The following is a 23485-nucleotide window of genomic DNA, read 5'->3' on the forward strand; positions in this document are numbered from 1 at the left end:
CCCGAGACGTGTCAGGTTTGTTCTTGTCCTGCTCCGTCGATCTCAGCCCCCGTCAATCTACCATGCATTGTGCGTGCCAAATGGTGCTCGTTGGGTCAAGACGACTCTGACTTTTGTTAATCCCGTTAATCCCCTATAGGGGTAATGGAGGGGATAAACAAAGGGAACAAAAAGTCATCATTCGACGATAGCACCGAATCAGAACGAAGGCGAGGGGGTGTGACTCCAGCGGACGAGGCAGGAGGTTTCACTGTGCGCTTTACAAAGAGAACTTTTTGGTAAAGTTTGTTAAACAAAACAAGAAACAAGAAACCGGACAAACCGAATCAATTCCTATTAAAAGTGAAAGAACTGCATGTACGTCAGTCACAGAATAGTTTTCTCATAAAAGAGTTCAAATTGAAACGTATTATGAACCACGTCAGAGCTATTTCTAGGCGTTAACCTATTACCGAGTAATAATGAAACATTGAAAGAAATAATCAATGAATGGAAAGGTAGATAATTACGACTATTCATCTGCAGTATACGCAAGTTTGTTAGACTGAGAAAAAAAACACGAGAGAGCAGTTAAAGAGGTGAATCTCTTTATGTTCTATACTATTACAAATATCAAATTATCCCTGTATCTAGAAGATCTCTCATTCAGTACTTATATTCAAAATAAAGATGTTTTTAAAATTGCTACAACATTATATCATTTCGTCCTTGGTATGACATTGTTAACAAATGATATGCCTCTATTGTAGAGGCAGAAATGAGAGAGAAGAAAAGAAACCTGTGACACTATGAATGACTTTGTTCGAGTGTCAACATTTCTTGCTTCTGCATTTGGCGACATAACTGTAAGCGCGATCAGATTCACGTAAAAAGAATAAAGTGCCATCCGAAACTGTCTTCACTCACTCACTCATCAGCCACCCCTCCCACCCACTATCGTATGCATTATGACCCGAGGGAACAATTTTTCTCCCTTCATTGGACTGTCAAACTGTCTATCAAAAATTAAGGAGACGCAATTTTTATGATAAAAATGATAGAAGCTTGTATTATCACATAACCCGAAGCCATATCGTAAACGCCTTCTCATTTATAAACAAATACAACATTACAGGCCTGGGTTGATCCTTTTAATTTTTTTCTTGTTATCATTGAAAGACTGGAGCTCATAGAGAAATACATTTATCAAATCATACAAAACCAGGACATGCAAATTGGCACTATCAGGTCAGAGGATTATTAGGAAAAAGAGAAAAGGTAAACTTCAAGTGGTTTGGCACTTCAGGCGAAGGGTGCTACAACATCTGGTTACCATGGATACGACTGTTAAAGACTCCTAACCTGACTGTTGCAACAGTTTCCAGTAATGGTACCCCCGGGGTATGCTGAAAACTGAAGGTAAGACAGGATTATAACAGTGGCATGTCATATTAATATCACGTTATCTTTTCATAGTAATCTAGGCTAATTATTCTTCGATGAATTTAGATTGAACAGATTATGCCGTAAGGTAATGTATATAAAAAGTCAAAGACCTTCAAAGTACTTATAACTAGTAAAAACGAGGTAACAACAAGGATAATTAGATAGGGGAGGGGGTATGAGGTAGGAGAGAGGGAAAGGGGAGATCTAGGGAGTGGTGATCGAGTGGTAGATAAAACAAAACTAGGGGGGGGGGGGGAATGGGGAGTGGTAAAAGGGGATAAATCGTGAAACGAAGCATGGTTGACGACGTCGCCGGTAGATACAAACGAGACGAAATATGAAATGAAGAAGAGAAAGTATTTTTTAAAGGTGTTGAACAAACGAATGACAAACACGTTATTAACGAAACGGTTTTCCTGGAATGCATGCTATCGGGGATGGGACGACGAATTACATCAAATTGTTAAGTCATGCAAGTATACAAAACATACATATTGCATCCAATCCATATTGCATATGCTAGTATGTCAGGATAGTCCGGAAAAAAGGTTTCCCCTCGAAACAGCAATTCGCACGTACTGAAAAGGGCAACATTTTCTACGACATAAAACGGGCCCGAATTCACAAAGGAGGATTATCGACAAACCTAGGTTTATGTGAGTCATATGACGCGTTTTGACGCGTTTCAGACCAAGGTTTGTCTGAACTTTGGTCTGAAACGCATAGAAACGCATCATATGACGCTCATAATACCTAGGTTTGTCGACAAACCTCCTTTGTGAATTCGGGCCAATATGGCCAATTTTATTGTTAGAGAGTAATTAAAATGATATACAGATATGGGGGGGGGGGGGATAAATATCATACCACACTTGACCTTTTCCTTTACTATTGCTCGATGTACATTTCACAGTCATATTTGTCCACGACTCTTCAGCTGGAATATTGAAATTCACGTACAAGGTTTTCATATACACGCGCGCACACAGACATACACACGCACAACGCACACGCGCGCACCTGCACACCTACACGCACACGAACATGCGCACACACAAATATTAAATTTGTGATATAGGCCTGCGTACTTAGCTCGTGTAATTATCTTTCTTGTTGCGTGAAAAAACGTACTGTAAGTTGAATGGAAGGTTGTATAATCGCAAATATGACAATAAAACGTGATCTTTCGTTCTCTTGAATTTCCCATATGAAAAAAGATCATAAAGGAATGCATCATGAAAAGGATCGCTCTTCGAATGGTCCTATAATATGCTCGTTAATATTTCAAATATGGCTATAAAAAGTTTGCAATTCCGATGCCAGGTTCAGTTGTGCAGTCTCAAATACTCGTATCCATGGTATTTGTATCAAGGTCTTTGAATAATAGTGACAAAATTATAATTAGAAACTTGATGATTCGAAACTTTATGAATACAATAATATAAGGACTTCTATTCAGTTCCTGCAGAATGAAATGTTATGACCAATACTCACAAGTATCTGTTCATGCATAAATAAACGATTTAAAGAGAATATGTCTTTCTCTGAATATGTTTTTCTCTTTAATTTCACAACATTCCTGCAACCAGCCATGGCATTTCAGGTATTTTTGTCGACTTCTAATTGAATTCATCTAGAAGATAAATGACAGATGTGATGCCTCGAGTCGTTGCCAATTTGAGCACTAATTTATCAACCCCACTATGGAAACTAGAGAGTCACGGGCAAAGTTAGAGATTACCGTAAGCTAATATAATACTTTCAATTTATCATTGATCACTGGTTAAGTTTGTTCGGTATTGATATTATTGTAGCAATGCCAATTACTGTAGACGATTAATTGCATTCTCCCTCTCTCTCTCTCTCTCTCTCTCCTCTCTTTCTCTCTCTCATAAAGACTGACAACGTGGTTTAATCTAATATCATTCATTGAGAGGTTTATTTTTCAAAACAAAATTGATTTATGTTTCATTGAAGTGTACTAGCTTGCTTTTATCAAAGGCAAAGTACTTAGAAATTGCTTTAATTATTCATTGCACATGTAAAAGACTAATTTACAACATAGCTGCTGAACAAGTTATTAATGAAAGCTGTTCTAGCAGTAGATGTATACTCATTCCAATAAAGATGACCTTTGAATTTGTTGATTTTTTACTGGGCTGTTTATTCACTAGTCACGTATTAGCTCATATCATAGTAATAATGAATTGAGTCATCTAAGGTGAAAGGTTGACGTCCGTACATGACAAAGTGCGAGAGTATTGTAGTCCCACAGTGCTTGAGTGAAATCAAACAATTATATCGTTAAACAAAAAATCCATACAAATACTGCGTTTGATTGAAGAAGAAAAAAATTTGACGTCGCAAATTTTCTGTCGAATCATTCCTTAAAGGCCCACTGCACTACTTGTAGCTACTTGCGCCCTCTATATAACAAACAATGCCTAATCGGTGACCATTGGTCCCCCATGATCCTCCTTTTCTTATGTTAACTGAGAGCTGAGTTGATGAGATAACCACCTGTACAGTGACCTTGCAGGGCGCTCTAATCCCTCCTGTAAACTATGGCAGATAAGCTTTAAATGTTTTCTTTCTTAATGTTATAAAGGGTCTGAAAATATTAAGTCTAGAGAATTTTATTTTTCCTTTTACCCACCAATTTTCACATTAAAATTGTTTTAAACATGGTAAGATGGATCGTACGTAAATGGCGGGAGACATTTTAAATACTCAAGTATTTTTCATTTACCAGTGGAAGGGGGGGGGGGGTGCTGCGTATACTTTTTGGTCTCGCGAATGGTCGTAATTCATAAGATTAATAATTCCGAAACTCATTGACTAGGAGTTCATTCATAGAGAAGATCCTCCAAAAGAATTGGTGTGCTTATCTGAAATTTGTTCTACAATTCTTTGTTTTAACACGTTTAACACGAGAGCAAACTATTTTTAGAACATTTCGACAAACGGTAGCCTTTTGTGTTCTCCCCCCACCCTTTTCCCGTTCAATCCTTCTTCAAGATTTAAATTTCTTCACTCGTTGTAACGTCATGCCCTAATTACTCCTATATAAGGGCTCTAAACCACCGTCCCTTCTACATGTATGTCTCCTCAGGCCCCACTAACTTTTTCCTCCTTCCCCACCATCTCATCTCCCTTTCCTCATCTCAATATGCCTGCAGTGGGGTAGCATGGGCCCAGTCACTATGGGGAACCCGAGTCATTGTAATGGGGTGTGTGTCATCACGAGGGGGGGGGGGGGGGGAGCTTATTTGGTTAATGAAATGCAAAAGAACTAGTCTGTCGAGGGGAGTAAAGATAACGAAGGGGTGCAATAATGTTGACTTCTACCCCCTCATCCCCTTTCTCTATCTCCCCCTCTTTTTTTTACAGTCAATAGGGGCGTACCCCATGCGGCCCATGTACTACGCCAATGTCCACTACCGTCGCATGTGGTCGTGCCGGAGTAAGCTCATTACGGTACTTTATGAACAAGTCATGTGCTCGTGATTGAATAGCACGGGTTCAAAGCACTATATAACACGAGAGTGTGTTGATTATGTACCGAGCTTGGTGCAATTCCATACTGTATTGCTTGCTCAAGTTCAGGGAACACAATTTCCTTTTCTAATTTCCTATTTTGTATAATCAGGCACATACCATTAAAGGGTATGGTAGCACATCTCCACATGCAGAATGGACAGCATCTTTTATCCGAACAATAAACAGATGTGACATGAAAAAATAAATTTTAGTTGGCGAAGAAAGACGAAATCTAATGGATGAAGCTAGAGTTTTATTGGCAACACCTTCAAGTAGAAAAATATGAAAGTCCATGAGTATGATCTGAGAGTGAGATCAGGGATGACATCATAAAAAGATAAGGTCAATATCTTTATTATGTGGGGGATTCCACGGACATGTTGGAAACTAACTGGAAGGTGAGAAAGGGTCCCGAGCAACAACCCGAATTTTTTTAGAAAGAATCTTGACAAGATCAAATATTCAGAACATGATAACCATACTAACCAATGTATTCCTTAAAAAACATTTGAATAATTCTCAGGATGGCCCATCGAAGGAATATGACTGTCCATTAATCATTAAAAAACGTAACTGTGTGTCAACGAGATCGACAAATCTTGAAGAACTTGGTAGCACATGGCCCTCGACCCTCGACCCATATGACCCTCGCCCCCGGATCCGTCCATGAGTGTCTGCCAATGTGTGATCATAATGCAATACATCATTTTCGATCTCATGCTGTCATTACTAAATATCTTCTAAAAGTTTTATAAGAGTGATAAACTCGCTCTCCATCTGAAAAACAAACAAAATCGAATATTTCCGGAAACCTTGTTCCTGCCCCGGCCCCTCCACTGAGGGTACGCATATGCATGTTCCCTCCTTTTGAAAACACCCCCTAAGTCCGGTGTGTAAGGTCTTTTTTGTGTAGTGTACGAGCCGGACTTTGGTGCGTGAAAAGTACCCCTTTACCGGACATTTTGGTAACACTCATGGTATCCCTCCGTTCACGGAGTGGGGGGGGGGGGGGGGGGGGGCGGGGGGTTCCTGCATGTCATGTGATGGTAAAAATAGGGATATGGAGGGGCTTTAAACCTTCTACGGGGCGGTGCCCCCAAAATATAGGGTGCAATTGTCTACTTTGCCCTTCGCCTGTTACATCATCACTGACAGCAGCAATGGCAACCAAACCAGTTAACCTCTAACCATTCTGTCCGTTTGCAAACAGTTCAATAGTTTCCAACAGAGACAGCAACAAATGAAAGGAATGAAATGACAGTTTGATATACAAAGTAGTTGAATGGTCTCAATTCTGAGCTGCAGGCGAAGTGAGAGCGGTCAGATTCTAAATGAATGTTTGCCTTTGGAATTAAAAATCCAGCAAGGACAGTGATTGTCAAGAAACGTATGAATTGAGTGGCTAAATCTGATAAATCCCCCTGCTATGGTAATTGGCGTAATTAGGGCAATTTTAATGTCGTCATGATAATTAGGACATCAAGACGCCATTGCACGCAATGGGTATGAAATGGAATTACCATAAGTTTGCCCTTTCTCATCTGAAGTTTGAGCAATCCAGTAGTCAACCTTTCATTTTTGTTTAAAGACAGCATCTTCGTAAATAGATTCCTCCCCATAATTATGTAAGAAACTTGTTCTTTCATATATTTTAAGATCATTTAATGTGTATAACCTTTTAAAATGATTGGGATTTCACTGCAGTTTAAAATTCTTAATTCTTATGTTCATCTTTGGACGGCCTGACTTGGAGGGGGGGGGGGGGGTGAATAGATTTTACATCAAAATCGGTCTGTCGATGAAAAACAAACAAACTTTGTTTTTAATTCCCTACTTTATTTTCTCTATCATAAATCTGTGGAAGGAACCAGTCATAATTACGCAAACAACAAAGCTAACATTAAGGCACACTTTCGTTTGTATGTTCCAACGCTCCCTTCGAGAGAGCAATATTTTATTTTTGAGTCATGACAAGTCTCTAGAGGGCGACATAGGACTACATATTTCACATTCAATAATATATATCATCATCAGTTTCTGTCGAGGAAGAAATGGAAAAAATGCAGGTAATTGTACTACCTATATAATGTCAAACAAGATATGTGTAAGAAAACAATTTGAGTAATACTCCTTTCAATTCATGAATATCTTCAACTATAGAATACAATCATGTTTGAGATATTTTGTTATAATTAAATCAAAGAATTGTTATGAGCATCGAATCGAGATCATCTTTAATACGTACATGTAGTCTATAACAATTTAGTATAAATAATAATATAGTTTATTAAACATCTGTCTATAATCATCATTCAAGATGCTTAAGTCAGGTCATGCATTCTTAACGCACAAACAGAACCTAACAGATGTTAACATCACAAACAAATATGCTCAAGATAAGCTGTCTCGATGTCCAATATTTCCATACTTGTGCAAGATGAATAACGATTGTGCGGATCACTGGCGAAGCTAAGCCTAAAAGCAAGGGTTAACGAAGTACGTGCCCCCTATTGAGTGGAGAAGAAGTGGACAAATAAAGAGACAATATGACATTTATTTTTAAAAATAAAGAGAAAAAGACGAAGCTGGGATGGGGAGATGGAGCGTGAAAAGAAAATGATACAACCCTCCCACCCCCTTCTTAATTCGCATTTCTGCCACCGAGTGAGATCCGTTTCCCTTCCCCCTCGATGCTGGTGCCCCGCGCTACGCCACTGATGGTAATGATAATAGTTATCAAAGTCTACACGTTCCTTCATATCTCTGTCTATACAAACCTACCAAGAAGAGAGAGAGAGAGAGAGAGAGAGAGAGAGAGAGAGAGAGATGGAACTAGACAAATGCATCACTCGGTAAAATTAAGGGCAGCACCTGCCTCCAGATGTTTTGGTCCCATTTTCAGGTCTTAAAAATCCATTGAAATGGACAGAATTCATCTACCTATTTAGCCTTTTGGCATTTGCGAATTTCGATCTCCCTAGTATTACTTCAATCTTGCCCTTCCATATACATCCTGTCTAATAGGTATCATGTTTAGGTCACTATGAACTCCTAATTTCTCTTAAAGGTAAAGACCAGTTATGGTCATGCGATTGCATTTGAAAGAAACATTGTGGAATCGATCAGAAAAGGTTGATCATCTAGCATCTAGCATCTACAAGGTTCTGGAATCATCAAAATGATAAGAAATTTGCCCATTCTTCGTAAAGTTACAAGCACTATACACAGAAAAATGTATATGGGACTACCCTATATCTCTCACAGACCATGAGAGAAACAAATTTACCAAATAATATGAATTAGTAGGCGGTTTCCCGGCAAATTTTTTATCATCATGTATTAGTCAAAACCTATTATTTCACATGATTGCTAATGAGAGCTTCCATTTCATTTTTGAAATTGGGGCATTTCCAATACTGGTCTTTACCTTTAAATTCTCATTCAGTTAAAGCTTACTGTGATTCTTTGTATTGTCTTAAATTATATATATATTATATAAATCAACTTAAGTCTGCTTTAAAATTTCTTGTCCCCTGATCAGCAGGATCCCTGGGTTGTCAAGAAAGTTGCGCGAATGTTTGTTGTTGACAACTTTGCCATGGCCTTTGCGATACATTTCCCCCAAACCCAATCTAGGTTTTAGTGTAAAAATAGATGCCCCAAATATCAATTGTCTAGAGCATGATTATAAATACACCAGTCTGACCTGAGATGACCTGAACTTTCTCACCATAGTTGGGTAAAATTATACGACTTTCTTTGCAGTGTACAAACAATTTGTATAATTGATGAAAGGGGACCTATATAAAGTTGAACGTCTGACGCGGTTTGCATCGATCTAATGGATCAACTTGGTGGCCATAATTATTCTCAAATGTTTAATATGAATAAATCAAGCTCTTCAACGTCCATTTCCATGAAAACACATGTGTATTCTATTTAGTTTCGTATAATGAGCAATAACAACGTAATCCATTACAGGCTTGACATTTAATAACAACAAAAATCTCTAGAGCTATTTCGAGAGAAATTCCAACTCGGAGGACATGTTTCAATTTGTTATTGTAAAAAACAAAGATATATCAAAGTCCTTATGATTTATCAGGAAAAAAAGCGGTGATAATATATGTGACTGGCTAAAAATAGAGAGGGACAGGGCGTCAGTACAAAAAAACATTATAAAAAAGGGGGATATTGGGCAACGATTCGTAGACATTATATTGCAGATACAAAAACAATACTTTGCCAAAAGACAATACAAGAGTGAGAGAGAGAGAGAGAGAGAGAGAGAAAGAGAGAGAGAGAGAGAAGGGAGGAGAGGGAAGGGGGGGAGTGTGTGTATGAGTGTGTGTGTGTGTGTGCGCGCGCGAGAGAGAGAGAGAGAGAGAGAGAGAGAGAGAATGTCCGGTAAAGAGGTACTTTTCGTGCGACAAAGTCCGGCCCGAGAATTGTAAAAAAAAAGGGGTGTATTTGACTTTTCACCCGGAGATTTCTTTAAAAAGGGGTGTTTTTTCTTTTTTTCTCTCATCTCTTTGGACTCCTGAGAAATTATTCCGAATTTAGGGGGGTACATTGAGCATTTTTCCTGATTTAGGGGGGTCTCCAAGGCAGGAAAAGCCCTCGAAAAGCCCGCGAAAGGGGGGGGGGGGGGTTCGGAAATGTTGGCAGTCCTCAGATAGGGGGTGCTTTCAAAAAGAGGGAACGAGCATATGCGTAACCTAAATAACACTGAGTGGGGGGGGGGGGGCGGGGGCCAGGCTAACGTGTAAAAAAAAGATTGCGCGGGTGGGGCGATACACCCCATACAGCGACGCCCCTTGGAAGGTTACACCTGAACATAAAAGTCTACTGCTAATGCGTCAAGGATACGAATGTTCACATTCTTCTTCTTCACAGAATGTCTCGTTTATGGACCGGAAGGTCAGCTGGCCATAATTGTCATTAGTCAAGACCTTCCATTTCAAATTGATTGATGATGCAAGCTAGGCTTCACAAGAGTTTCCACGTATATAGTTTTAGTAATGCACGATAGGCCCTATCGTATAAGCCATGTCATATCGGGCAAGTCATACCTGGGAATAATCTCTGTTTGTCATTGTATCGTCACGAAGTGATAGCTTTTTGTAGATTTAGCTGATTTTTATGCTTGTACAGTGTGTAGATTCTCCCTTGCTCAAATTTACAATTTGCAACTAAATCTAGATTATCATAGTAATTCAATACAAGAACGAAGAAGCACTTGATAACAAATTTGTAATTTCGGTTGTGTTACCACTTTTCTCCACCATGTTTAAAACCGTATTTCAAATCCACCCGAACAGTTGCATTCTGTGTTTTCCGTTAAAGGAAATCCCACAACCTAACAAGCTACCCCATATTCATGATATCATTCCTTTGACTTTAGTTTATGATAATTAATTCATAGCATAAATGTTACGAAGAAAACAAATCAGAGGAAATACTCGCAACCTTTGGCGAAAGTTTTCTGTTACAGATCCGCTTCATTGTGTCCCTGAAACAAATACTAATTTATGGCTTTAATCAATGTGTCACCGGCAGGGCAATAATCGACATTTCATAACAGAGGTTGACTGAGTATGCCATGGTATGCGATTAGACATAAAGCCCTTTGCACCCCGATGCGTCAATACATAGGCCTGCGTCAGCGAGCGTCACGGCCTTTAACGCAGTATGTACGAGTGGCATCGCATGAAACTTGAATGAGAAATGAAGAGAGCAAACATTTCGTGGACATTCTAGCGTCTGTTCTTATTCGAGTTGTCTCCATATTAGCTATAAACGTTTGCTGTTTGTTCGTTTGTTTTGTTGTTCCACATTCCATTTGGCAAGATTGTCTCAGTAGATTTAGCAAGCGAATGCATAATGAAACAATGATAGACATATGTGACATTGAGACATAATGATGTGGGAAGTAACGCAATCAAAATGATGGCCCGTGTACAATGAGGACTCAAGAAATCCGCATACTGATCCACCAGGAGTTAGCCTTATCATTTTGATTTAGACTCTATTAGAGGTAAAAAGAAGACAATGATGAAGAGCAACAGGCATTGATAATGTTGCAATGGGCAGCAAAGAAAGAATATTGACCAATTTTTATGACAGGATGAATAAAGTCTGGGGCAATAGAAAAAAGGTTAAGATCATGTTTTGCTTTGAAAGTTCTATCCGCTTGCTGTTCATTTGCTGTGATGTGATGACGGCCCAACTTTGCTCATAACGTGCATGACAGAGAATATCAGCTTTCTTAACGAGATTGTGGAGCAGGACATGAAGCAATATTGTTTCCAAGGTAAATTCAAAGCATTGCATGATGATCGTCATGTTTTAATTTGAATCCTACAATTTGTTTTTCGGTAATATAATATTGTACTTAGAACAGAACTATTCATATTCACGCATCGGAAAACAAGACGCCGAAAACAAACGGCGATGAATCTTTGTTTAGAATGCAATCAGTCGGTCGTGTCAGTTTGACAAATCTCAAATCTCTCGCAGCGGTACATATGGATACCAAAAACCCAAACCAAATCATCACGAAGCACTGTCATATCGAACCGATGAATTTTGTTAAAGAGTGCCTGCATGTGTGGCGGCTTTCCCCCTGTTTTTTCTCTTCTTTTTTATTTCTTTTTTGGCCTGTGGTATTGTTATACACCGATTCATTTGAAATCCCCCTGGATCCTCTGCAGCACGAAATGGTTACTGATTTAGGTCATTACTCGACGCGAAGGTTTTTTGGTTGCGTGTGTCATTAAAGGGACTGCACTGTCACCGGTAAACCCAACTAGTTGAAAATAAATTACGTTTCTACATTCCGAGTGAAAAATACGCTATAGTACCAATTTATCATCACAAAGAGTGCAAGCTTTCATGTTTCAAATACATTCTAAATATGACGAGGCATTGTTCATATCTGGGACTGCATGGGACTAAAGGGGCTTTCACACCGGGCTTTGCGTATAGTTGCGTAGTGTTGCGTACCGACTACGCCGAGCGTAAGAAGGTACGCGAACAAATTTAAACATGTTTAATTTTTTGTGTCCATCTCGCGTACCCATTTGCGTCCCTTAGCGTACTGTTACGTAGGCCGGCGTAGGGTAGCGTACGATCGGCGTAGTCGGTACGCAACACTACGCAACTCTACGCAAGGCCCGGTGTTAAAGCAGGCATCCGGGTATATACGTGTTTGTGTAATCCCACGAGGTTGTGTCTATACCCGATGCTTTTCAGTATTTGTGATTTTCAGCTGTATTGAGTCATTTTGTTCTCATTCAAAACCACATAACACATAATAATTCAGGAAAAAAAAAGCGTCCATAAAGTCAATTTCCACATGCTTTTATACCATCACTCCTATAGATATGCCTCCCTTTAATAAACCACACACAAAGACATCATCAAAAGGGTTAGAGGACGATGAAAGAAGAGGTCAAGTTCCGTAAACGCTTGACCGTTCCCACCTGTATCAATTAATATGGTCACTTGAAATGGTCATTTTACTTTCCTACATTGCATTAATTGTCAAACAGGGCGAACAGACTGGCAGAGACGAGGGCGTTACCAATCTCAGACCATTACCATTCGACCATAGACGCTCTATGGTCTAGCTCCTCATCATTATTTCATTACAATTTCTTGTTTGTGTCTTTTTTGCGTTTCCGCATCCGATACCAATTATCATAATAATACACAAAATATGATTCACATAGCAGAGTAAAAGGCAGCGGAAACCTACAACAAAAAGATGTAAACAAAAGCAATAACATTATCAAAATCGTAAAAATGTAGGGGACAAGAAAGGGGAAGAGGTCTACCAAAGAATTGTCACGGATTAAATAAAAACAGAAAATAGTATAATTTAGATAATGACAAATATCATACAAAGAAACATAAATAAGATAATTATGGATATTGTCAATACAATATACTTTGAGAAATCTGGCTCACAATTAGCAAAACGATTGCGAGCGAGAAAATCGGCTCACCTCTGCCGCTCCTTATTGTGCGATGCCTTGCCTTCGATACGATAGTCCACAATTAGTAGAAAATTAATTGATATCTCGTCGTTACATCAGGATAGTCAAATACATGTAGTTGTTCCTCAGAATAAGTAACCTCCACATAACTTTTCCGATGTGAATAATCTGGAAGATGGAGAAAGAGACACTCTTGTCCTGAGGTTAACGTGCATGATCCAACCGTGCTCCAACATACGTGCTACGGCATATAATTACTGGAGAAATTACGTCCAGAGCACTATTCGGTTGGGCGTTACCTCGGTAGTCTTAAAAAGATAGACGTTTTGAATAATTCCACTGGTAAAAACTCACAAGTTTTGCTCCATTGTATGTATATGGTGTATTTTCAGTACATGCAAAACTTATTCCCTGCAATAATTGGGGAATGTATTTGGTTAATGACAGAAATAACAAAACAAATACAAATACATATTCCGGTCGAAAGAGGTCTTTCTTGACTAGGAAAGAACTAGTCGATTAAGCAAGATGTCTACGAGTCTTTTATAATGTATATGCCAACACTATTCTAGATAACGCATATATGAATATACACTGTAATCCTAAGATTGTTAAACAGGAAAACACCTTTACAGCACACGACTGATTAATCGTTTCACGACAATTTATCCGGCGACATTTGGTGCACTGTCACTTTCAAGAAATAAGGGCACTATTTCGCTACAATAGCACATGGACTTGAATAGCAGTACCCTCTGCCAAATACGCGTAGCTGGATATATTAAGTCTGTACCCCAATTAACCCTTATTTCTTAGTTTGTACAGTTTGGACAAAAAGATAGCTCGAAGCGAATGGAAAACTATTACTAAGTGATTGAAACATATATAAATTTGTGAAAAAAATTAAGAGCTGAAATATATTTTTCGCATTCCTTTACTTCCCTACACCAATTGGGTAAGGTGGACTTTGCATATATATTAGAAAAAAAGGATCAGTATACAAAATAAATAGTCAGCACGTACTAAGGGTCTGCAATCGTAGACTATCTCAAATTTTACACGAATGTGCTTGAGGGTTCGTGCGAGTGTGCGAACGAGGGTTGTTGACCTTGGTTTGTCAGTATTAAGAAATCTTGCTTGTGTACAGAGCCGTTGAGGTGGGGGCGACATGAGGGGAGAGTACACTCTTACCCTATTGTGAAGTATCGGTTTCAGAATATGCGAAGGGGAAGGAGGAACAGGGGACAGAACGCACTAACGCCATTTAAAAGAAAATTCTTCACTTTGTGAATAGCAAAGAGAGAAACACCAACCAATGATATAGCATTCACTTATAAAGATGAAGAGAAGAGATGGGACATTGAGTATTTCAAGTTTGCGAGAGATTAAACAGAAATCCAGACGTTAAATCATATATCTGATATGACAGTGGAAAGGGGAGATTTGTTTATGGAAGAGAAATTACGAAATGAGAATTTGAAATAAAAAGACGATATAAACAACCCGCCCCCCCCCACTCAGTGTTATTTAGGGTACGCATATGCGTGTTCCCTCCTTTTGAAAACACCCCCTAAGTCCGGTGTGTAAAGTCAATTTTTGTGTACTACGAGCCGGACCTTGGTGCGTGAAAAGTACCCCTTTACCGGACATTTTGGTAACACGCATGCGGTCATTCCGACTCCGGAGTGGGGGGGGGGGGGGGGGGAACAACGAATCAAATTAAAAATATACATAAAGTTTAATGTTATAACAGAAAGAACGTATATAATCAAATGCATTTCCCTTTAAGTTTATTTGCATACGTGATTGTGCTGAATTGAAATCTTTATACTATCATTTCACGTGGTGAAAATCTAAAGCAACGAAGGTTATGATTTAATCATTAACAAAGTCACGTAATGCTCCTTCTTCTGCTAGTAGCATATTATAACATCTTCTGATAAAGGTTTCGATCTTCTGTTTTTTCTTTCACTAATTTTGCTCTGTCTGTATCATCTGATTATTTAGTAATGTCCTGCACTTAGTTTCACAGATTGCTGGATGCAATTTAATGGACTTGCAAGCTGAATGACCTCAGTGATTACAGATCAAATATATCCTACTCCATCCAAGAAAGTGATGGACCAAATCGGAGGCATTCGAGAAAAAGGAAGAGGTGTCGAGATGGCGATCATTTTTCCATAATCAATCACGATGACATTGACCCCTCGTTATTGAGGGATTCATTATTTACACTAGCGTGACTAAGAAGAAAATGCAAGATCTTTGTATTATATTTCACAAGTACGACGACCATCCTATGGTGGCCTAACCAATTTTGAAAATCGATTGAACGCACCCATGAAGGGTCAAGCTCGATAATTCCTCACCTCTGAAAACAGTGCTCGGAATTCGTTAATAATTATTGTGTGCTAGGTAAAAAAAAAAAGTTCCATATGGCATCAAGGAATGAAACCTTGTTTCAAGTGATGCCCTTGCCTGTTCCCCCAATCTTGATCTGTCCAGAAAGCTTAAATAAACTATGAAAAAGAAGCAAAGGTCTTGCTCCGAAATATGACAGTACAAACGGGAATAGAAGTTGGAGGTCACTATTAAAATCGATGGAAAATTCGAAATCTGAAGGAGCAATGATATTATGTTGTAAAAAAGCCTTACCCCACCTGTAAACTGACTTCAGATCGGCTTATATTAGGGCAAGGGATAAAATATGTCAAGTGCGAGAAAAAGACTTGCCACTATCAATTTGGTGTGTATTGCGGTAGCAATGGGGACACATGTTGTAAATTGTCAATTGTCAAGTACGGTACGGTAATATTATCAAGTTCTGGTAATGATGTTTAAAAAAATCCTCAGAATTACCGAGTCTTTAAGCTATTCATAATGTTTTTCACCTCACAGTTTTGGTAGAAACTATATAACAGGTATTAAAGTAACGAGCAAATTAAGTTGAACGAATGGAGGCAAAAGTCCCAACAACGAATATAACACGTTGTCTATTCCGCCATGAGCTGTGAATTGTATGTAATGTAATTGCAGAGAAACTTCTTTCCATTAATAAATAAACAAAACAAACAATAAGAAATGAATGAATGAATAAATGATAAAATAGATAAGCACACGAAGCCATGACCTGTAAGATCAACAATTCAGAATCAAAGTCAGAAATTCTCGAAAAGCAATGACATCAACACAATTCAAGACTGATATCAATATAAAGGCACTGGTGTATTAATATATTGGCAATCTGGTGAAGGCGTTTTATTCTCTTTAAGCGATGGATTGGGCGATTGGCATGATTGGGGGTGGCATAATAAGCACCAGTTGCCATAGCAATCCTGAACGTCCGAGGCTCACAAAATAATATACAAATCATAGAAATACCACTGGCCAATTTTGCTTTCTTTTCTCCATTTATCTGTGCCTTGATTTCTTTATTTGCCATTTGATGACGGGCGGGAGAGAGAAAGAGAGAGAGAGGGGGGGGGGGGGGGGGTCAGGGGGTGCTCCCAGGTCCCACGTATCTAAGCAACCGATTCACGCATTATGTAAGCACGACAAAACAAAATAAGGCACGACAAAACAAAATAAGTTATTCAACTTTAGTTGCCCCTACCTTTTTTTAAAGAGATCTAACATACAATGACAAACAACTGACCCATTTGAGAGGGGTATTTCTTTCTTTACAGTTTCGCGGGGCCGGTGTCATTAAATATTAGTGATCACGAATTTCGATCCCTGATAATTATGTTAAACGCCCCTCTTGTGTTTTTATTTGTATTGCTCGGGGTGAAAGCACTATCATGGCAAGGCCTTAGCAATAAAATATACAAAAACAGTGAAAAGAAAAAGAAAATGAAAGTCAGAAATGCCCTTGTTGTTTTCATGACGGGTGGTTACATTCTGTTATTATGTTATTGGTGCCTGTTATCCTTTCATTAGCATCTATCACGCATGACATGTGGTTTGTATAGGAAGGGCTTCGGCATTGTATGATTAATCCTCTCTCACTTAAAATGTTAAATGGTGCTCCTTTCATTATGACGACTGCTTCCTGGATTAGAACCCTTAAAAATAACTATCCCAACAACAACAACTACATACTAGGAAAACCACCCCAGACAATATTGTACCATTGGGACAAGTATCCAAGGCATTTTTCGTCTTGGTCAACTACCCATGGCATGGTAATCCCTAGCCCTAGGACTTTCTTCAGGCAATCACACCAACGCCAAGATTCGTCTATTCTTTTCTTTTAGATGTGCCTTTTGATGGTGGACGAAGAAAAAAATCATAAAGGAGTAAGGCAAATATTTGTTTTTGCTTCGAGGGGGGTACTTGTGCATCGGTTGTCCGGGCATAGTTCTCCCAGGGATATGTGAATCCCTGGTTCTCCTTAGATGGTAGTCCGTAATAGCCCTACTGATACGAACTGCTTCATGTCCTAACTGTGAGGTAGACGTTGTTCTCCACTGTGACGGAGGGGACGACAGTTCCCAAATTTTGAACTCTTGATCGCAGGACGTGAGGTGATTTTGACGGAGTAAATACAACTTTAATAAGCTTCAACTCAACATCTGTTTTATCTTAAGTTATACCCTCCCACACGACACCCCACAAAAAAACAACAACAACAACAACGCATAACAAATAACAACGAAGCAAACAATCTTTCTATGTTTTTTTCTTTTTCCTTTTTCTATGTTCTTCGATTCTATCAAAAAAGAATAGCTTTTATGAAATCTTACAATAATTTTATGTGCGTCTTACCATCGTGTGAAAACAGATTAAACACCGCCTTCGAAAAAGGACTGCATCTCCTGTCATAGAGTAGGCATACCAAGTAACCTCTTGGTCTGTTGGTCATACGGAACTTTTGAAGGCAGAATGAGCGATCTGAAACGCTCATCGTAAACGCTCATCGTGATCGCAGTTCCACGATGCACTGTTCATGCTTACTTCTCTGGCTCCCCCAGGCAATTCTCAGTGTGTGGCCTTAATTGGTCTTCCAGCTGGATTCGCAAACCTTCACTGTGCATGCTACGTAGACCCACTAGAGGTCAATGCGTTGACCCCATTTAAACGCGTTTACAAATTGTAAACGCATCTTTTTGTGAGTTTACGATCGGCAATCGTGATCGCCGTTTTTCGGTGATTCTACAAAAGTGAGCATGAACGCAAGCGTGTTTTAAACTAAACGCGTAACAGATGCCTGATTCTGGCCGTCAAAATCAAGCATGAACGCGCCCTTAGACGTACGAGCACAGTGAAGGTGAAACATATACAGTAACTAGCATGACAAGGACAATATGCATCACAACTATAGTCACAGAGCTTTTTCTCTAGACTCTTTTATTATCCCCTTCCCTTGGTAATTCTTACATGTCCGAGAGGCATTAGAAGGGTGAAGAATAAGACACGAGTAAAAATCCATTGACAAAAGCTCTCGTTAGGGGATGAAGAGGAAAGAAAGAGCTTTTCAAACGAACAAGATTCTGATTTGAAAGGTGTTCGTGTTGCTGTTACTATAGCGCGACTTCTCTGCAGTGCTGCTATGGCTTTACACTCAGCCAAGTCAACTTCCGATTTAGGAGTTAAAATGAACGGATTAAAAATCGAAATGAACGAAATTCAATGTCGAACACAACATTCCTACACTGTAGCTGTCATATGATAAAATAAAATAAACGGATGCGGATATGTGTATAAATCAGGTTTATTGTGACAGTTATACTTTATCCGCTTCATGAGAAAATACGCGATTGTTACAATAATCAAAACAAAACCGAATTTTAAAATTTGAACAAAATGAAAACAAAGACTAGAACAAAAGAAAGAGAGAACATGTTTCAAAAGTTAAAATGGGAATCGTGATCATGTTTTAAAGTATTTTGACGTACTCAACATGCTCCACAATAAACGTATCACATCACAAAAAGTTAGGTTTCTGCAGACAAAGACGAATTGCACGCTATCCTTTCCTTTACTGTTATTGTACTTTTTGTATATTTTATGCCCGTTGTGTTCGAGATAATCTAGTCTAATGGTAGTTGTGATCCGCAGTCATTTATTTTACTTGGCCATCATAATCGACTTATTTTCTTTCTTTCTTTTAATCTCAGCGACCTTTAACATCAGAGCCTATAATAGCCGACCTCAGCGCCTCTTCACAAGTTTCTGTGGGTGTAAAGCCATGGATGGATGACATGCGTTGGGAAGTGTGTAAAGTTTGTAATTATGTAGGAGGCACTTTTTTTTGGTCCAACTTTTCAGGAAATAATTTGCGCCGACTCAGTCAGCCAGTGAATAAGTAGGGGGGGGGGGGGGGGGGGGAGGTGAGACCACTATTTTTTCTTTTTGGATCCTCTCTTAAAAGAAAGAGTGAATTTTCACTCTATTTTCACTTTCTTGGGAGGGACGTCCGTGATCACTTGTTTAGGAGTGAAAATCGATTGATTTTAGAGTGCTCTCTAAGAAGAAAAGAGTGAATGTTCACTCTATTTTCACTACATTTTCACTCTCCAGAGGAGTGACGTCCGTGATCACTCGATTTTTGTTAGAGAGGACCTAATTCGTGAGATTTTTTTAATTTTGTTGTTGTTGTTGTTGTTGACCCGTCAGCCCCCCCCGGGGGATCCACACCTGCAGAGGATCCAGCCGGCGTCAAGGGGGGGGGGGGGTAGCCAAATCTTAATACAAAATTTAGTGCCGTCTCAGCCGGCCGGCGAATGAGCGGGGGGGGGGGCGCTTTTGTTTTTTGTTTTATAAAGGTTAACTTTACGTTATTATCCTATTCTTTAACGTTTTGGGGGGCTGGGGGGGGGGGGGGCTCTGTTCCACACATATACGTATCCAATCCCTCTCGACTTAAATCCCGATTGACAGGGTCGACACAAATCCACCACTATTCATATTCACTTTTCCCCGCCATTTATTTGCACGAATGTCGAGTCGTGTCACGAGTGAAAAAAAAAGCAAAGACAAATTAAAAGCGAGACCCTTGTGTGAGCGCTCATAAGGTTTAATTTTAAGATTAACTGACAGCTATTAAACACGTCGTGACATGGGATTGTCCTCACAAGGACACGAAAACCCCTGAAATAGATATGGTCTGTATCCTGGAGCTGAATCATTGAGATAGTGTGTTCAAGTTAAGAAGAAAATTGAACACATTATCTCAGTGTGCGCATTCGTAAGGTTTAATTTTAAGATTAACTGACAGCTAACACGTCGTGATTTGGGATTGTCCACACAAGGACACGAAATCCCTGAAATAGATATGGTCTGTATCCTGGAGCTGATAGTGTGTTTAATTGAAGAAGAAAATTGATTTAAATTTTAAAATCATGATACGATATAATTGCTTCTCCCCATCATCTAATTATATACTTAAAGCATTTTGGTTTACTTCTCTCTTACGATCTTACTTTTCTTTCTTTACTATTTTCGTTTCCATATGGAATGGCACGAGTATATCTTAAAAAGAAAATCTACTTCACAGATAGGTGTTACGTCCAGAATGATTAATACATGTACAACAGTTGTAAATGTCAGTGATGTCCTTGTCCGTGCGAGACCAGTCACCGAGGGGGCACTGACATCATGGGGCGGAGTTTTTTTTTTTGGGGGGGGGGGGGAGGGCGACGGTCATGCTCAGAAATGAAAATTCGAATTTACAAGGGCTCTGACTATGGAGATGATGCCGGAATGATCTTATCTTGCTTTTAAAGACCCACTGCACTACTGGTAGCTACTTGCGCCCTCTATATAACAAACAATGCCTAATCGGTGACCATTGGTCCCCCATGATCCTCTTTGTCTTATGTTAACTGAGAGCTGAGTTGATGAGATAACCACCTGTCCAGTGACCTTGCAGAGCGGTCTAATCCCTCATGTAAACTACGGCAGATAAGCTTTAATACTTATCTTATACTTTCCCTTTACTCTCTCATTATATTTCAACTAGCAGAACCCGCGGAAATCCGCGGGATTCTAGAGGGGGCCGGGGCGGGGGGTGTAAATAGATATATAGAGACTGTCTAAATTAAAACCACCAAGAACTTTATTTGCCATTCAGGCCATTAAAAAAATATACATGTTTAGCGTCCCCGCCCGCTTCCTTTTTGGGGGCCACCTCCTATATTTTTTTTTTTTTTAAACAGCTTCCCCGCCCGTTTCCTTTTTGAGGGCCGCCTCCTATTTTTTTTTTTTTTGAATTTTTTTTTATTTTTTTATTTTTTTATAGAAAAAAAACAGCGTCCCCACCCGCTTCCTTTCTGGGGGCCGCCTCTCCTATTTTTTTTTTTTTTTTGGATTTTTATTTTTGGATTTTTTTTTTTTTTTTTTTTTTTTTAAAGAAAAAAAACATGAAAAGCACTGCTAAAATGTATTTCTGATCTTAAAAAAGAAAAGAAAAAAATTGTCGGCTGCCATCTTGAAAAATAGCCTGAATGTCAGGGAAAATGTACGGAGCAGCCATTTGAAAGAAAAAAAAAAAAAAAATGGGGCTCGATCCTCCTTCCCATTTTTCAGAAAAAACAGGACGCTAAACATGTTTTTTTTAAAATTTGGCCTTATATTAAAAAAAAAAAAAAAAAGATCCAACTGTACCGGTAGTTATTCTTTAAGCCACTGGAACTGCGTAGAGTTCCATAGTGTGGCGTACCGACTACGCAGAAATTAGGCTGCGTATTAATGGGAAAATAGTCCCTGCGTAGATTATGCGTAGGCTGGCGTACAGGTTTGCTTATATGGTTGCTTACTGTGTGGAAAGCTTTTACTGCTTTGATGATCTGGCGTAGGGTAGCGTACTGTTGCGTAAAAAGGCGTACTTTCTGCGTCAAGTTTCTACGCCGAAAGTACGCGAAAAAATTAAACATGTTGAATTGTTTTGTTCATCTTGCGTACCTCTTTCCGTCCCTCAGCATATAGTAACGTAGGCCAGCGTAGTTGGTACGCAACACTACGCAACTCTACGTATTGACCCCACGCCAATTAGTGACCCGCAAGTGTCACAAATAAAGTATTAAAAATATGCTCATCTGACCCTAAACGCCTAAACCCCCCAAGCTTTCGGGGGTTTATGGCCCCTTGAAACCCATGGACCCCACGCCTATATTGTATATACACTCAACTCGCCGCGATCTGATCTCTCCCCCCCCCCCAACTTTGAAGAACGTAACCCCCAAGCTTTTGGGGGTTTATGGCCCCCTTGAAACCCGTGGACCCCACGCCTATATTATATATACACTCAACTCAGGACCCGCGGAAATCCGCGGGATTCTAGAGGGGGGGGGGGCGCAGGCAAAAAATTAAGTTTTTTCATTTCGGGGGCTCCATTTCAAATTTTTGGGAAATTTTCGGGGGCTACTTTTTCAACTTTCGGGGGCTCTTTTTCATTAATTCATAAAAGGATGGTCTACACTTTGTTGAGATTTGTTTAGTAGGCGAAGGTTTCAGGCTTAATACTTCATAGGTCTAATTGCCTATTTAAAAAAAAAACATTTTTCTAGTTCAATAACTAAGTTTTCATGCATTGCTTTGATGCAAAACTGTAACATAGTCTAATTAATAGATCTAGATTGTGATTATTTCTGACCATGAATTTCGATAATCATTTTTCAAAGTAAAATTTTCACAAGAAAATCAGACAGTTGTTTAAAAACGTAGACATTAGTAATACTTTTACTAATTCTAAGCTCAGGTTTCGTAAATCTATTCACGAAACTATATTGAAATCGTGATGCAAACCAACAGATAACAATTTCAAAGTGTCAAATCTCTTCGACTCGAGCTCAGCTCAGCTGATCGAACTCGCACACACTCCAGCGTAACTCTATGAAGCTCGAACACCGACGCCGCAGGCCTCGGAAGCCTGCGGTGCGCGGTGCCGGTGTTACACTGCACTGTGTGTACTGTATGTGTGAGGACTGAAGGCAGCTTGCGACTGCAACCGTCAGTCCAATGGTTTTCTTGTGAAAACTTTCCTTTAGAAAGTGATAATCAAAATGTAGTATACATTAACCGTCATAATCACAAAATAAGCTTTGATTTCATACCTCCATTCACGAAAACTATATAAAAATCGCGGCAATAATGATGGAAATAGTTCTCTAAGTTTGGACGTGAACGGGAAGCTTCGTGTGTATCTCTGTTGCTTGTGCAGCGCTACTACAAAGGATATCCTATAGAAAGATGCTTTACTCGGGTAATCCCGACCCTGTCCATCGTGCATTTAATACGCAACTTAATGTGAGTGGATAGTCATCGGTCGTGTGTCTACGGATGTCATGTTGAATATCCATGAGGTATCTCTGTCGTCACGCATATCTTGCATTATGCATATCGCGTCTGTTTTCGCCCTGGACGTCGACACGGAGGAGGACCTCGGGCGGAGTATAGCCAATTCCACAGAGTAGACTCTCCCGCGGACGATGGCACCGGGCACGGGTACCCCGAGGGCAGGGTTCAGGAGGAGATAGCCGCACCAACTTGGGTCGGCGATCTCATTAAAAAACAATAGA

General features: G+C 39.5%; 1 protein-coding gene across 2 annotated transcripts in view; it reads right to left on the reverse strand.

Moving 5' to 3' along the window:
* LOC578724 (thyrotropin-releasing hormone receptor) overlaps positions 1 to 13148 on the reverse strand; it is a 92285-nt gene extending 79137 nt beyond the window's left edge. For both annotated transcript variants that reach the window (XM_030975237.1, XM_030975236.1), the window contains exon 1: positions 12975 to 13148. The gene's annotated coding sequence lies outside the window, so the exon portion shown is untranslated. The remainder of the gene's footprint in view (positions 1 to 12974) is intronic.
* Positions 13149 to 23485: the final 10337 nt, after the last annotated feature.

Source organism: Strongylocentrotus purpuratus, unplaced genomic scaffold (assembly GCF_000002235.5).
Source record: "Strongylocentrotus purpuratus isolate Spur 01 unplaced genomic scaffold, Spur_5.0 spur5_scaffold_8, whole genome shotgun sequence".
Taxonomy (NCBI): domain Eukaryota; kingdom Metazoa; phylum Echinodermata; class Echinoidea; order Camarodonta; family Strongylocentrotidae; genus Strongylocentrotus; species Strongylocentrotus purpuratus.